Source organism: Corapipo altera, unplaced genomic scaffold (genome assembly GCF_003945725.1).
Source record: "Corapipo altera isolate COAL_440 unplaced genomic scaffold, ASM394572v1 61411, whole genome shotgun sequence".
Taxonomy (NCBI): Eukaryota; Metazoa; Chordata; class Aves; order Passeriformes; family Pipridae; genus Corapipo; species Corapipo altera.
Genome location: NW_020884875.1, coordinates 1532349 through 1547839, shown reverse-complemented (window position 1 = coordinate 1547839; position 15491 = coordinate 1532349). Strand labels below are relative to the sequence as shown.

At 39.3% G+C, this 15491-nt stretch overlaps 1 protein-coding gene across 8 annotated transcripts in view; it reads left to right on the top strand.

Moving 5' to 3' along the window:
- The window catches only part of PRLR (prolactin receptor), a 146834-nt gene that overhangs the window by 81068 nt on the left and 50275 nt on the right, over positions 1–15491 (top strand). For 7 of the 8 annotated variants that reach the window (XM_027634562.1, XM_027634566.1, XM_027634567.1 and 4 more), the window contains 2 exons: positions 5390–5477; positions 6149–6178. The gene's annotated coding sequence lies outside the window, so the exon portion shown is untranslated. The remainder of the gene's footprint in view (positions 1–5389; positions 5478–6148; positions 6179–15491) is intronic. The other variant, XM_027634570.1, reaches the window with a different exon arrangement.

The following is a 15491-nucleotide window of genomic DNA, read 5'->3' as shown; positions in this document are numbered from 1 at the left end:
AGAACTTGGGAATGCTCCAGAAGGAGAAGAAAAACAACTTTTTTCCTCCATTTTGCTGTTCCTGCAGTGCAGGGTCAGCTAAGCAGCAGGATCCTCAGCTGAATTACCGGCTAATGCCAGAAACCAGGAATCTAGGAGAAAAGAATTAGTATGGAGTTTAGGCACTGATCTCACATGAAAGGATCGTCTGTCTCCTTTCAACTGATTTCTTATAGGTGCAAGAGGTAGTGTTGACTTGATTCAGTGACAATGACTGTATGGGAGATTTCAGATATGGTATCATCACAAGTATAATGACTTTGGGATAAGTGACTTCAAGACACCCACCACTTTCTTTATTGGTGTTTGGTCTGATATTTGATGTGAAGTAAGAAGGAGTATTAACCTTGAATAGGTTCCAGCTAAAGACTGTTTTCGTTATACATTACTTTTAATAGAGAAAGAAATTACACCCTTAAGCTTTTATTTCCTTTCCCTGTCCTCCCATTCACTATCACTGTGTCGTGCCAATACAACTGCTTTTTTCAGCAGTAGTATAAGCTGAGTCACTGAGATGACTTAGGCTTTAATAAAAATTGTAGCTTATTTTTTAGTGCGAACTATTTCCGTGATTGTCTCACAGACCCATAAGCAGCTGGATCCACCCAACTGAATAAGTAGGGAACTGCAGTATGGAAGGGGAGTAAGTTTAGTTAGGAAAGTTTCCTGAGATAACCATATTGATGTATTGTCAGTGTATTGTTGAATTACACCCCTAGCATTTGGAAGAGAGGTCAGTGTAAGCTGCCCTCCTTGTATAAGTGCTGTCTGCATTGAAGACTGTGACCTCGTTAGCTGGGAAGCTGCTGCCTTCGTTGTGACTGCTGATAATGAATGGTGCTTGACACAAACTTGCAATTTTTGTTTTCTCTGTACAAAAAATCACAACTTTATATGTACTACACATCCAAAGATAGGTAGATACAGTCTAGAGTATGGGCTAGAACTTGCCAATAGGAGAAAAATTTTGCTGGATCTGTAGGACTTCATCCCCCCACATACCCCCACTGCCATTTTTTCCACCTGATCTTAAAACTTTCTTTTTCTGACTGTGGGGAGACCAGTAGCCACAGCTTAAGAATCAACGTCATGTTCACAGATTTTTTACTTCTCAGACTTTGGTCATGCTATCCCATTGCATGGAGATCATACTGCTACTTGAGATAAGTTGCTGTTTGTGTATTTAGCTAATTTTAATATTCTCAGGAAAATCTCTCTTTGATTCCCACAAATAACAACTAACTATTTCCAGCTCATGGAGAAGTGTGTGGCTGTTTTCTGTAATTCTGGAGGCAGATAGTTGAGCCAAAGGTCACCCAGGCTTAGAAACTCTTCAGTTGTATGATGGACCTTTTTTTACAAATCTTGCCTAGTAACTCCATGGAAGTCTGGTTATGTTATCACGGTTGTACTGGGAATTGTAGTGTGAACTGTCTTCATTCAAACAGGGTTGAGGAATCTTGTTGCAGATAATAACCAATACTCGTGAGTACCTCAAAAATGTGTTTACTGTATTTCCTCTCTTGTGTTTTGCTTTTCAGCTCACTGCTGTTAATGGACTGCTGCTTACTAGGTTCAACAACTGTGTAGGGTCAGCCTTAACAGGTACAAAGAACATCTATTTCAACAGACATATTTTAATAATCCTTTAAGGCAGTAAAAAACTAGTTTTTCATTGGTTTTGACATTATTACTTTGATGCTAACTTTTAGCTACATCCTCATCACTGAATCAAAACTTCACAGGGGTTATCCTTAGTGTTTCGCTGAAACAAGGTGCTTTAAACAGCTTGGGTTTAAGTGTTATTGCATAAGATTTCAAACCATCTCCACCTCCTGTCTTGTTATTTCACTGATTTGTTCAAGGAGATAAAATAATAAAAAATAGCTCTGCAAAAAGAAAAGTAATTGGTTTTAGTTCTTTAACTAATTCATTGCAGGTTCGGGTGAATGCTGTAAATGATGCTACAGAGAAGATAGGAATATCTGGAGTTGATTGGTCAGGATGATGAAATTAGTGAAAGAACTGTACCATATAAACTGACAACTGTTCCGTGTCACCAAAAAAATACTGGAAGAAAATGATCCACTACAACAAAACAGGAAACTTTGTTTTTTTATATCTTGATTCTGTAATTTGTAAGTAGGTTGGAAGTTATTCCAACAGTCTCTGTCTGTACAGAGAAATTCCTTTGGAAGATAGATGTCCATTACGCATGCTGACCCCCTTCTCAGTTTTAGGTTTGGAGTAACTCTGCGTGTTAAAATCATGTGCCCTATTTTGGTTTATACCTCATACCATGCTTTAGGTGTTTTACTCTGTTCCAATCCAAATAAGGAAAAAGTTAATATTATACTGAGTTTTATGAGAATAGCTTCAGACTGGTATAACTAGAATGATTGCCTCTCCCTTGCTCAAAATGTCTAGTCTCTTTCCTAACTAATAATCTCAATCCTGTTGTGCTGCCAGAATGAAATAAGCACCTATATTGTTTAATCAGCCTCTTGAATGTGGAGCAGTGTCCAATGACTGATGACTGACACCTCATTAACTCCCATATAAACTGCCTCATGGGAAAAATTAGAGAGATTAAATCAATGAATTAAGGAGTTTGTTGCCATTTATTCACTTTTTATTTCAGCTACAGAATTTTAATAGAGTTTTTCCTTCCTGCTAGCATAGGCCCTAGTGAGGGTTAAGATGAATCAAGAAACCTTTTTGTAAATCAGTGTCATGCTACAAACAATTTAGTCAGTTTTGATGTAGCACTGATAGATTTAAAACTGTCTCTGTGCTACTTTGTTCTACTGCTTTCCTCATGGGAAACCTCCCGTGTTTATCTTGGTGGGAGGCTAATTTTCTATCCACCCTGAAACTCAGGTCCAGGCGTCCTAGTTGGCAGAGTGGGTTTTTAATCTGGCAGTGCAATCCTGCTAAACTGCAGAGTAGCATAAGAGTTAGCTCTTGGCTTTGGGCTGGGAGCCCAAAGCCTGCATGAGCATTTCCCAGTACTTGGGACACAAACACAATGCAGGGCAGCAGCATGTGTGTCACTGCAGCCACTGGCCTGCCAAGCACAGTGTTCAGTGTGGGGCAGATGACGTACATACCCCTCTCTCTCTCTTTTGTTTCCAGTTGCCTCGGCTCCCAGCTGTGCTGGAGGGATTTGCCTGAAGAAGTCAGTCATGTTCTTCTTTAGAGAATCTATTAATGCAAACATTCTGGAGCATTTCACAAAGCAGATATCTTACCATGTAATACTTAAACTGAAATCAAATGACGTGACTTGCACTGAAACTCTCTTCTGTGTTGCCTAAAATAGACTGTCAAAGTTAAAAATACCTACACAAGACTCTGTGTTAATTTTACAGTAAAGCAAAGGCTCTTTGTGTAGCTGGTTGGACAATTCAACAGGCAACGTACACGATACAGTAAACCATGTCATGACATCAAAAAATTAAGATTGCAGGTGCACTGCAAAGTGCATTGGAAAGTGTGGTTTGTTCAAAAGCCCGGTTAGAGCTGAACACAGAGATCCCCTGGAGGCATACCAAATTAATACTGATTTACAGGTATGCTTTCTGCTAGAAAACTATTAACTTATGTAATCTTAAGTCAATCTCTAAAGCTTAAAAATACCCTAACACTGTTGCAACTGACCAAAAGTCAGCAATGATAAATTAGGTCAGAAGAATGTATATTTAAAAACTGCATTGTTCTTATAGAAAAAACAACCAACCAAACAAACAAAAAAACAAAACTAAACAAAACAAAAAAAACCCCACCACCATATCCTGGTTACTCTTAGAAGCCAGATCATTCTATTCTGAAGATTTTTGTTTGTTGTCACAATTTTTCACCAAATATTTTTATAAGAAAAAACTGATATTCTTCTTAATGTAAATATATTAACTTTTAATAGAAAAAGGGCTTTTCATAAGCTTTTTAAAAGGGACCAGTACTAGTAAAGTTTCATCTTGTCCGTGTCCACGAGTGGTTTCAAATATACATTGTTGTTTCTGTATTACATCCTGTAATCCTTTCAGCTCCCACAGAAATTGGACATGATCTAGCAGGCAGAAGGCATTAAGTGTAGGTGTAGTTCTGTTGAATTCAGTGTAAGAACACAGACAAGCCAAATTTTTTTGGCAGAATCAGGCTTTGCTGGATCAGAATAGGTCACAGGATCTAACAAAGAACAGCTGAAGTTTAGATTTCATCAGCTGGTTCTAAATTTGATTTTGTTAAACCACAGCAAATCCAAAATGGAAAAGAATACTAAAGCTCTTCTTGAGCTATAGGGAGCACTTTAACTCATAAGCACAATTTATTCATAAAGGTTCCTGAAGTTATGAGTTGTATTAATGATATTAAGTTCAAGAAAATATTTTTTCTTTGAAAAAAATTCTTAATTTTCTCTTTAGAGTTCTGTTTAAAACAGCAAGTGTTTAAAAATGGATTAAAATGCACCCTAAATCTCCAAAGACTCTAGTGTTTTTTAGAGGTGTTTCCAGAAGATCTCTGGAGAGAGCAATTTGCTGCATTTGCTGCATTTGCTTCTGCTAGGTTAATTCTTGATGATGAAAGAAATAGTACAATCTCACAGAGTACAGTGACCAACAATTGTCATGAAGGTAAGTAAGGATGAGAAGGAGGTGATCATATACAGCAGTTTGGGTCACTCAGTAGCTTAGAGCCCTTCATGCAGGGCGTTAGGCACAGTTAGTTACAAACCAGTAGGTAGCAAAAGGTGAGTAATGAAGGTAATTTTTACAGAGTGGAGTGTATCAGTGACACTGAGAACTGCTGAGGCTTCAGAGACAACAAGGAGCTCAGGTGCTGTCAGTTGGATTCTATATATTAGCACGAGATCTCAACAAGCTTGCCTCCATAACAGGGTAATTTGGTTTAAAATATCTCTGTACACCAGTACAGAATGCATCCTTGCTCATTCAGTGTGCTCCTACATTTTGTGGATGCTGGAGAAATAGAAGGGTGCAGTATTTGTGAGAGAGCTAAGTCAGCATTTTAATGTGACGAGAATCAGGGACTCAGTCTAGTTATTCAGAAAGAATAGGTGACTTAATTCTTGAGTAAACATATAAAGAGAAAAATTATTAAAAGCCTTTTCCTCTGGAAGCTAAAGTCATAGGATCAGATCACCAGAAGATAAAACCAGAAAATGTCATATTAATAGTTAACAACCTTCTTTCAGTTCTGCGCAGGATTCTCCCGCAAAGGTGAGTTATCAGGGATGATGTCTAAGTAAGGACTTGTGGTAGGCATCTACAGGGAGAAGTAGGGCACAAGCTGAAAATTTACATGACATATTCTTTGTGCCAATTGACAGGGGAAAAGCCACAACACTGCACTTCAGCCAGAAGATTTGGAGTCGAAGGTTTCTGAAATCAGCAGAGACTGCTTGAGAACAGCACGTGGTAAAATCACAGTTACTTCTGTTCTTTCTCTGGATAAAACAAATGATCTTGAGTTACTTGATTAAGTGGATGAAATGTATTAGCCTCAAATGTGGAAATGGTACTGGATGTTCTGATTTTTCCTTTTGTCCTTGAATTCTGTGTCTGCAAATTACTTGGGGTTTGCTTGTGTAATATGAAGTAGGATAAGTGGAGTGGTTGGATAGAGTGCTACTGTGAGTATCTCATTAGAAACTTAAGCTTTGGACAAACTACTGCTTCCATAAAACTCATATTAGCCTAGAGTTATAGAATATTTCTGTATCATATTGTTACCAAAAATGTATATAATATTTGAACTGAGTTTTAAATGCAACATTAGTCCAGAAAATTAATTCCCAGTGTTTTAAATTAAACTGTGAGGCAGATGCATAATTTAAGTATGGGAATAAACAACCTAGATGTTAGTAAATATCCACTAGGTTTTGTGTTTAATGAAAAGAGACACAAGAGTTGAAAGACTTCAATGGAAGCACTTGTAAAAACACTTCAGAATTTGTTAAGAAGCAGACTTCAGACCAAGTCCACTTAAAAAAAAATAGTTGCAAGTACATTTTATTTAATATAATAAAACTCCCTGTAGCCTTCAACTAGATGTGTTAATTCACTGTTTGCGAGTTTTTTTCTTTCAGGTAAACACAGTGCTACATCTCTATATGTAGGTAATGTCTTTCTAAGTGTTTTCCTCAGGTTTATGGATTGAAGGCAAACAAGAAAAGCCTGAAAAGCCAACTGAAAACCTTGCATTATTTTAGAAACTAGCATCACTAGAAAATAAAGAGGTTTTTTTGCAATAATCTGTTCTCAAAAAAGCTGTGCGTGTTTGCTTGGCATTTTCATTTTGATGTAAATGTGTATAAATTTGTGGGGTTTCTGAGAATTTTGTTCCTTGAATAGAAGAAACAAACCTGGATTTATAACTTAAATTGTATATGTAAGAAATAAGATATTTCAATTAAAAAAAAAAAAAAACCAAACAAACATTTGCTTTTAAAATTGCAGAAGATTTTTGAAGGAGTTGAAATGCTGAGTTGATAAATATGTGGGCTAAAGCCAATCTTTGTAAGACAATACCAGATCTGAGAACCACAAAACCAAGAGTGTTTTAGACACAGTGACAGAAAGCCAGGCTGCTAATACAAAATATACTACTTACAGATCTGAGAACAGTGCCCCAAATTGCTAACACACAGAAACACACAGAGTTGGGTTTCAACATTGTTCTTCATTTCATAAAAGTGTACAGATTTCAGTAGATGTTTTACTTTTCTCCGGCATTGATTTGCACAGTTGTAAATCACTTGCAGTTTGTTTTTTTCACAAGGTTTTACCTAAGATTTCCTTTTACAAATGATTTGGCGAGTTCCCAAGCCATCTACTAATGTTGGGTAATGGGGAATCTCCATCACATAATTGTGTGGAAGTGGTATAATAGCGAGCATGTAATTATAAAATATCTTCGTTTTCAGATATTACAAGATGACTCAAGAATGTTGTATATATAAAAGCTGTATTAAAAGGGAGGCTACAAGAAAAAGATGCAGACAGCTATGCATTGGCCAGAGTAATTTAGAAAATGTGTAGAACTTTAGAACAGTTCTTTTAAGCTGAAGACAAATACAAAATAAAGGGAAAGTAGAACAAAATGCTGAAGGCATTTAAGCTAGACTAACTGATACCTGTCTATGTAGAAGTGCAGTAAATCTCATCTAACTTCAGTAAACATCTTTTCTGTACAGATAGGAAACTGTGGGATTGAAAAGTTGGATTTAGAAAAGGTTTTGTAGGGCTGTACCTCAGTAGATAATAACACTAGCAATGAAAGGAAAGCTCTTGTATAGGAGAGGGTTAGCTCTGAAATTCCTCAGGATGAGTGTTGGGTCTGAATCCTTAATACTTATTTGAATCAACAAGTATTTGGATAACAAAAATTGTTGTTTCAGCCAGAAGCTCATTAGTTGGAAACGCAGGCAAATTACTTTGGCAAGTACAATTCTAGAAGCATTGGCCTGATGTAGCTGAATTATTTCTAGCAAAATTAGAGAAGTGTTAATGATGTTACTCAAAGTTTTAGTGAGCACATCAAAGTAATTTGTAAAGTTCTACTGATCTGTATTCAAACAACATGAATTGAAATTGAAGGAGGTGCTAAGAAAGGTTCTATTCTTACTATTTTAGTAGCTTTTCTTACAAGAAGATATCACAAAAGTCTGAGCAAGGAATGAAATCACAGAATGGTTTGTGTGGGAAGGGGCATTTAAAGATCACATTCCACTTCACCATAGACAGAACGTCAAAGCTCCATCCATCTCCATTTGAGAGGGTGTATTGTATCTCTCCATAACATTGTACAGTGCAGAAAGAGTGCCAGGAGGAGGCTGTAACACTAAGGACAGAGAGGAAAAGAAAATGCAAAACTCTGATCTGAGCCACAAACAAGTAATTGTAAAATAGAGAATAAACTTTAGTGGAAAATTGGAAGATGATTCTTTTCCATTAAAGCAATTAGAGACCAGATCATCTCTCAGTAACAACAGTCAGAGCCAAAGAAGCAGCTACTTTAAAAATGTATCTAGATTAGCTAATTAAGAGGCTTATGCAATATGGTTATTCATACTAGCAGGTGGCTTGGCTGAATCCAGTGGTTTTGTCCAGCCACTGCTCCCAGTTGTTATCTCTGTAAGGGTGGATCTGTAGAGAAGTCTGTGGATGACAGATTGTTGATATATTGCAGATCTACCTTAACTCAAAAATGATTTTTTGAAGACTGAACCATGATGCCAGTGTCAGCTCTTTGGAATTGTCAGCTATTATTTTGGTTGCCTGCAGCACATGCTTTCATTGAAGGTTTAGGCAGCGGTCAGAACTGATTTTTGTATGCAGGGGTATTAAATTTTCTCACTTAGGAGCTTTTGGCATATCAGTGAGGAATATGAAAGGCTTAATTATGCCTCTGTGAAGCTGAAGTGCTGCCTGTGGTAGGAAGAAAATGCTTTATGGCAGCTTGGGAGGCTGTGGTGCTCTCAAGCACTGTGGTTACAATGGCTGGGCAGCACCAAGCTGACCTACAATAGCAGGACAGGTCTGGCCAATGTTCCTCCTGCTTTTCTGACTGTCCTTCCCAATGTGTGCAAGTGAAGGGATTTTCTTGGGATAAAATGGCAGGAAAGGGAAAAGGCAAAGGGGTATAATCCCACCCTTCAGATGCCTCTTCATAGTCACTGTTGCCCATGCTCATGGTAACTGTTACTGAGTTTATAAAGCCCTGTTTTATTGACCTCTTGCTTAGGTTACTACAGGTTACCACACTGATAAGTGGGGCAATTACCTTGAACTTGCACTTTTTTTTCTATGCACTATTGCTTTTCTTTCATGTGTTAACCCCTGCTAAAGGTTTTGGGAGCTTAGCTTAGAGAATGTGTCTCTGTAACTGCAAAACTAAATAGAGAACTGTGAAGGAAAAATGTTATATGTGTTACTGTAGCCCTGCTCAGTGCAGTGGAGATAAGCTTTTCACATTGTTCTCTTAGTTTCTTACCCCATTTTTTTATCAGGCATCCAATAACATTCCTGACTGTGTCCAATGCCAGGGAAATCTGCAATGTGCACTCAAGTGGGAGTAGCAATTACAGAAACACTCCTGGTGTTTATGCATTTCCCACAGAGCTCTTGGATCCCTTGTGTAATAATCTTTTTCAATAAAGAAAAGTATAAGCATTAATCATAAAACATATCAGTATCCTATATTTTGGTGGGTCAGGCAGCTTGCCTGGCTTCTGCAGAATCCAGTTTGACATTTTTTTGGCATTGGGAAGGCCAGGAAGTGTTGGATTGGGTGAGTGTACTGTGTCTACCTGGGGTGGAGTTAACTTTCCACACAGCAACCCCTCACAGTGCTGTGCTGTGTGTTGGGAGCCAGAAAGGTGCTGGTAACACACCAGTGTGTTGGGCACTGCTGGGCAGGCTCACACAGCATCAAGGCTGTGTCTGGAACATCCCCACTCAAGGGCCAGTACACTGGGGGTGGGCAAGATCTGGAGAGGGGACTCAGCCAGGGCAGCTGAGCCAAGATAACCAAAGAGACATTCTATACCAGGGTGTCTGCTTGGCAATAAAAGCTAAGGGAAAGGAGGAGAGGAAGGAGCAGCAATTAATAAGGCATTTGTGTTCCAGAGTAACCTCTAAGCACAGTGAGGACCTGCTTCCTAGGATGTAACTGGGCATCAACTGCTGATAGGAAGTAGAGAATTAATCTTTTTGTTTTCTTTTGCTTCTGTGTGCAGCCTTTGCTTTTGCTTTACTAAACTCCTGAAGTTACTGGCTTATTTTAACTAGAAAGCCTGGTGAGAATACATCCATATGCATTTTATTCAAGTAGCTGAACTGTTTTTTTCTCTGTTGTGTCCGTTCATGAACTCTTAGGGAAGTGTAGCCTAGCACAGTTTGAATTTAAAGAGATCAGTCATACCACTGACTATAGGCTATGTTTGATGCTGTGGCTGAGTTCAGCTGGCAAATGCTTCTGTAAAAGGAGAGTACCTGTTCACCCACTCCTCCTTTCACTTCTTTAATCCTACCTACCTGTGAGCACTATCACCTTTGCATTGTCTTTGGTGCTCACTGTACCTCTTATGAAGCTGATTTAACTTGCTAACCTGACAGAAGGTCTTTGTCAGGGTAGTTTGTCTGTGTGGATCTCATCTGGCACATGGAGAAGTGGGAGGATATGTCTCAGCTGGCACATGGAGAAGTGGGAGGACATGCCCAGGAGCAAGGAGGGTGAGGGAGGTGAAGCCTCCCCACTTCATTGGTCCATTCTTCCATGTTGTCAAGGTACCTCAGCTGTAGTTTCAAATACAAAATATGCTGCCCAGCAAGAAACTAGTTGGAGACAAAGGTCTGTCATGGTGTCGGAGAGATACGTGTTCATAATGTGTGTCAGGGGACAGCCCACATTGCCCAGTTAAACCTGGTGAAGGTAGTCAGGTTCAGCCATGACTCCAGACGGCCAGACAAGTCCATAGGGATGAGGTAGGTTGGGGATAAGGCCAGGAGCTCAGTTCAAGGCTCAGCTCAGGGTCCAGATGAGTGGAGTGTCTGGCCAGCACAGGCATGGCTGCAGCACAGCTCAGGTGGGGCCAGTATGAAGCCCTTGGCTTAAAAGCCACTGCAGAGCAAAATGGGGGAGAGCACTCACAGATGGTTCGTAGCAGACCTTTCTGGAAGAGCTATTTTTAAGGCTGGACATTTGCACCATTATTGAAGCTGATCCTGAAATCAGGCACCCAAAACCCCTGCCAGTGGGAAGGTAGAAAGGGAGTGCTCAGAGCTCTGGAAGCTTTCAGAGAACATGTATTAGGTCAGAGCTGGAACTGCAGTGAAGTAACAAATATTTTGATGGGCTGGGGGGCAGAGTGTGCCATACATTTTATCCCCCAGTACCTACAGTATCTGATTTTTCTATTATCCGTAGTGTAGATAGAGACTCAAATAGTACAATAACTAAACACTATTTAATTTCTCCAGAAACAAAATAATTGGTGTGTTTGGAAAAAGATAGTAATTTTCTTACCGTTTGATTTACCCATAGCATTTATGGTATCTTCTTTCACACCGAGTAAACAGAAAATTCCCGTAGATGAGCTGCACTGTGCATTCACAGTATGAAGTCTTGTACTCTGCTGTGTATCAGCTCTGAGAGTAAAAGGTAGACTATAGGATACAGGATCTTCCCTTTCAAATATGCATTAACCAGCCTTAAGCAAACATTTGTAGCAGTTCATATGGATCTGTGGTTCTATTTCAGATTCATAAAGCCTTTGAAAAGATCACATGTATAAAACAAGAAAACGCATAACTTTAATAAATTCTGCTTCTATCTTTCACTCAATTAACATATGCAGGACAATGACATGGTTAATGAATAATTCATTACAACATTTAAAGAAAAACATGGTCTAAAACCAGCTTACATTGAAAAGGTTCTGGCCTTACAAGAAGAATGTACTTGTCATCATAATACAGTGAAATTATTCTCTTAAGTAAACTAAAATATTATATTTGGTCTTTTGAAATGTCTTTGGGTGATCAGAGCTCTCTGTTGACTTCATTTTACAGAATATTTTCTTATATTTATTCTGTTTTAACATATTAAGACTGTATTTGGTCCACATTAAAGATGAGCAAAGTTTTGAAATCCCACTGTCATCACTTAGTAAATAATTATGTGACTGTCCATCAACAGTCTTGACCTAGTCTTAGAGAATATCCCTGATGTTAATCTTCCTTCATACTGCCTGGCATACTGAGTCAGTAAGATTGTTTCCAGAACAATATTCTGTTCCAGTATCCTGCAAGGATACGAACAAGGCTAGATAGTGATGGGAGAATGAAAAGATTATACTTGAGTCATTCATTACAGCCTACGTGTATAGCTGATTAATCTTTTTTCACTTAGTAAGAAAACAGCTAATTTTTCTGTTACACAAGAATAAAATCAAAATATGTCTATAAGAAAGACATATTTCAGAGGTTTCATAATTTTTTTAAAGTTTATGTGTCTCTTTTAAAATGATATTTAAGTAGAAATAATATGTAAATGTGTGTAGCTAAAAAGAATTCCCTTCTCTCTATACTTTCCTATACAAACCATGGTCTTGCTTTAGTCACTCTTATCTGTTTTAGGACTATGTCACCTGCTAGAGGTAGAACAGTGATACTAGATTAGCAGTGACTGCTATCTGACTCTATCAGACAATTTAAATGAAATTTAAAACACAGATCTACTTTTCTGTTATACTTCCAAAGATGAAAATATACTTATCTTTTCAAATTCTGTTGCTGTGCATGAAATTTGAATGTATGGGCAAAGGTAGCTTTTGTTATTCTGAGTCTTGTAAGACTCTTGCAAAACTTAAATTTGCAAGATGTCCTGAGTGTGGTGAAGATGTCTGCCTCCATTTCCATAGGAACACCTCTAATTAGAGGTATTCTAACCTGTAAGTGTTTTTCCACAATCTTCTTTCTGTTCCTGTTTCCTTCTCATGTAAGTAACAATCAAAGGTTTTTGTTCATTGTCTTTCGTTGTCTAGCTCAACTCTCTCCATTCTACAGCAATGAAATAACTTTTTCTCCCTTTGAAGTACAAAGGTTTTGATTTTGCTTTTGTCATTTAGGATCAAATCTTTCATAACCTTTATATACCCTTTCTAAACTGATTGCAAATACCTACTGATTGCTGCCATGCCCTAAATTGACAATCAAATTTGACATGAACTTATTGTGGTACTCGATACCTTTTTTTTGCCTCAGTTTTCACAAGCAAGTGCTCCAGCCACACCATCCAAGTTGCAAAAGGCAAAAGTAGGCACAGAGAGAATGAAGAACCACCTGCTATAGGAGATCAGGTTCAAGAACATCTTTGAAACCTAAAGGTGCACAAGTCCATGGGCCCTGTGGACATGCAGAGGGAACTTGCAGATGACATGGCTAAGAGACTCTCCATCATATTTGAGAAGTCATGGAAGTCCATTGAAGGTCCCACTGATTGGAAAAAAGAGAAATATAACCCAAAGGGGGAAGAAAAGGAGGAGCCTGGGAACTACAGGCCGACCAGTCTCACCTTGGTGTCCAGTAAGACCATGGAGCAGATTCCTCTGGAAACTATGCTAAGGCACATGGAAAAGAAGGGAGGGATTGGTGATAAGCCAGCATGGCTTCACTAAGAGCAAATCATACTTGATGTCCTGTGATGGGGTTACAGTGTTGGTGCACAAGGGAAGAGTAACTGGCAAATCATCATCTACCTGGACCTATGCAAAGCATTTGACACTGACACACACAGCATCCTTGTCTCCAAACTGGAGAGGAATGGATTTGTTGGATGGACCATTCAATGGATAAGAAATTGGCAGAATCAGCAGCTCAATGTCCAAGTGGAGACCACTGACGAGTGGTGTCCCTCAGGGGTCAGTATTGGGGCCAGTGCTGTTCAACATCTTTGTTGGTGGCATGACCAATGGGATCGAGGGCACTCTCAGCAGGTTTGCTTATGACACCAAGCTGTGTGATGTGGTCAACACACTGGAAGGAAGGGATGCCGTCCAGAGACCTCGACAGGCTTCAGGGGTGGGCCCATGTGAACATCATGAAGTTCAGCAAGGCCAAGTGCAAGGTCCTCCACCTGGATCAGAAGAATTCCATGCTCAAATACAGATTGGGCAGAGAATTAATTGAGGTCAGCCCTGAGGAGAAGGACTTCGAGGTGCTGGTGGATGAGAGGCTGGATGTGACCCAGCAATGTGTGCTGCATGACAAGCAGTATGGCCAGCAGATTAAGGGAAGTAGTTCTTCCCCTCTATTCTGCCGGCGTGAGACCCCACTTGTAGTTCTGCATCCAGCTCTCTGGGTCCCCTGCATAAGAAGGACATGGACCTTCCAGAGTGAGTCCAGAAGCTGCCACTAAGATACTTAGAGGGATGGAGCACCTCTCTTACGAAGAAAGGCTGAGAGATTTGGGGATTTTCAGCTGAGAGGAGAGATGGTTCCAGGAAGACCTTATGGCACCTTTCAGTACCTAAAGTGGATACAAGAAAACTGGAGAAGGACTTTTCACAAGGGCTTGTAATGACAGAACAAGGAAGAATGGCTTCAAACTGAAAGAGGATGACTTCACATTAGATATTAGGAAGAAATTCTTAAGTGGGTGGTGAGGCTCTATAACAGGTTGCCCAGAGAAGCTGTGGATACCCCATCACTGGAAGTGTTCAAGGCCAGGTTGGGCAGGGCTTTGAGCAACCTGGTCTAGTGGAAGATGTCCCTGTCCATGGCATTGGAATGGGATGGTCCACGAGCAGCAACCCTTGCTATGTCTGCCGCTGTTCTTCTTTTCTGTATGTAAGTGTGAGTTGTCCCAGTTCTAAATTTTATTGGGTGATATATAGAGGACTGCTGAAGAATAATCTGAGAAGAATGTCATGACTTTATGAATACTGCATATACTTAAGTCTGTGAAGTGCAATTATTACATATTGTATTTTGTGAATTTATTGTGAGTGTACATTCATCAAGCTTTAAAGAAACTGTGAGAAGAATAAACCTGAAGACAATCGAGTGTCTTAACATCTTCCAACAAAGCATTTCATTATAATAATGCACTTCAAAGGTTCTGCCAGAGTGACGTAGTTGTGTAGTCAGGTCTTGGAATTAAATAAAAAAAAAAGGACAGTAAAGAAAAAAAAGCTTTTTTTGGATTAAGAGGAGGGTGTACTTGTCAGGTGGTGTTCTCATTGAAATGCTCTCAGGCCCTGGAGAGGCATCTGAGAGCAGCTGAGGCCTTCCCTTGCTCTCAGGTAATGACGGGGCTTCGAGAAAGGAAGTGTGTCAATGGACTTTTTAAGATGAGGCAATCCAAGAATTAATGCACTGCTGTATAGAACTTGTCTAGTAACAGCTAACCAAAATCATTGCTTTCAAAGAATGCAGGTGCTATCTCAGTGCTTAAGAGAAAAAGCTGAGTCCATGAAAAGACTTATTTCAAGGGAAGACCATTTCCTAGAAATCAAAGTCTCCTCCTGTACTTGAGCACACTGTTTTTGTGAACCTAATAACATCTGCAGATAGACCACATCATTCTTCAGGTGTTGGACTATTAGTAATGAAATACTAATTTTGGGATGTGGAAGATCCTTCTGGGCCTTATTTCATGGATTCTGAATTAGCTATTCTGCCTTTACAGAGCTGTTACAAGGTGTCCCTGCTGATCCAGAATTCAGTAGACATCATTTGGCCACAAGGTACTCATTAAAGGCTTGGGGCTAATTTAGCATTGGCAGGCTCTGTTCTTGTAACCTTTCCTGTAGCAAACATGCTCAAGTCCATCCACTAAGTCTACAGTACTATGGTCATTGCTGTTTTCCATAGAGACAACATGCCCAACTGGGCCAGAAATATTGTTTAGAAATACATAACTATAGC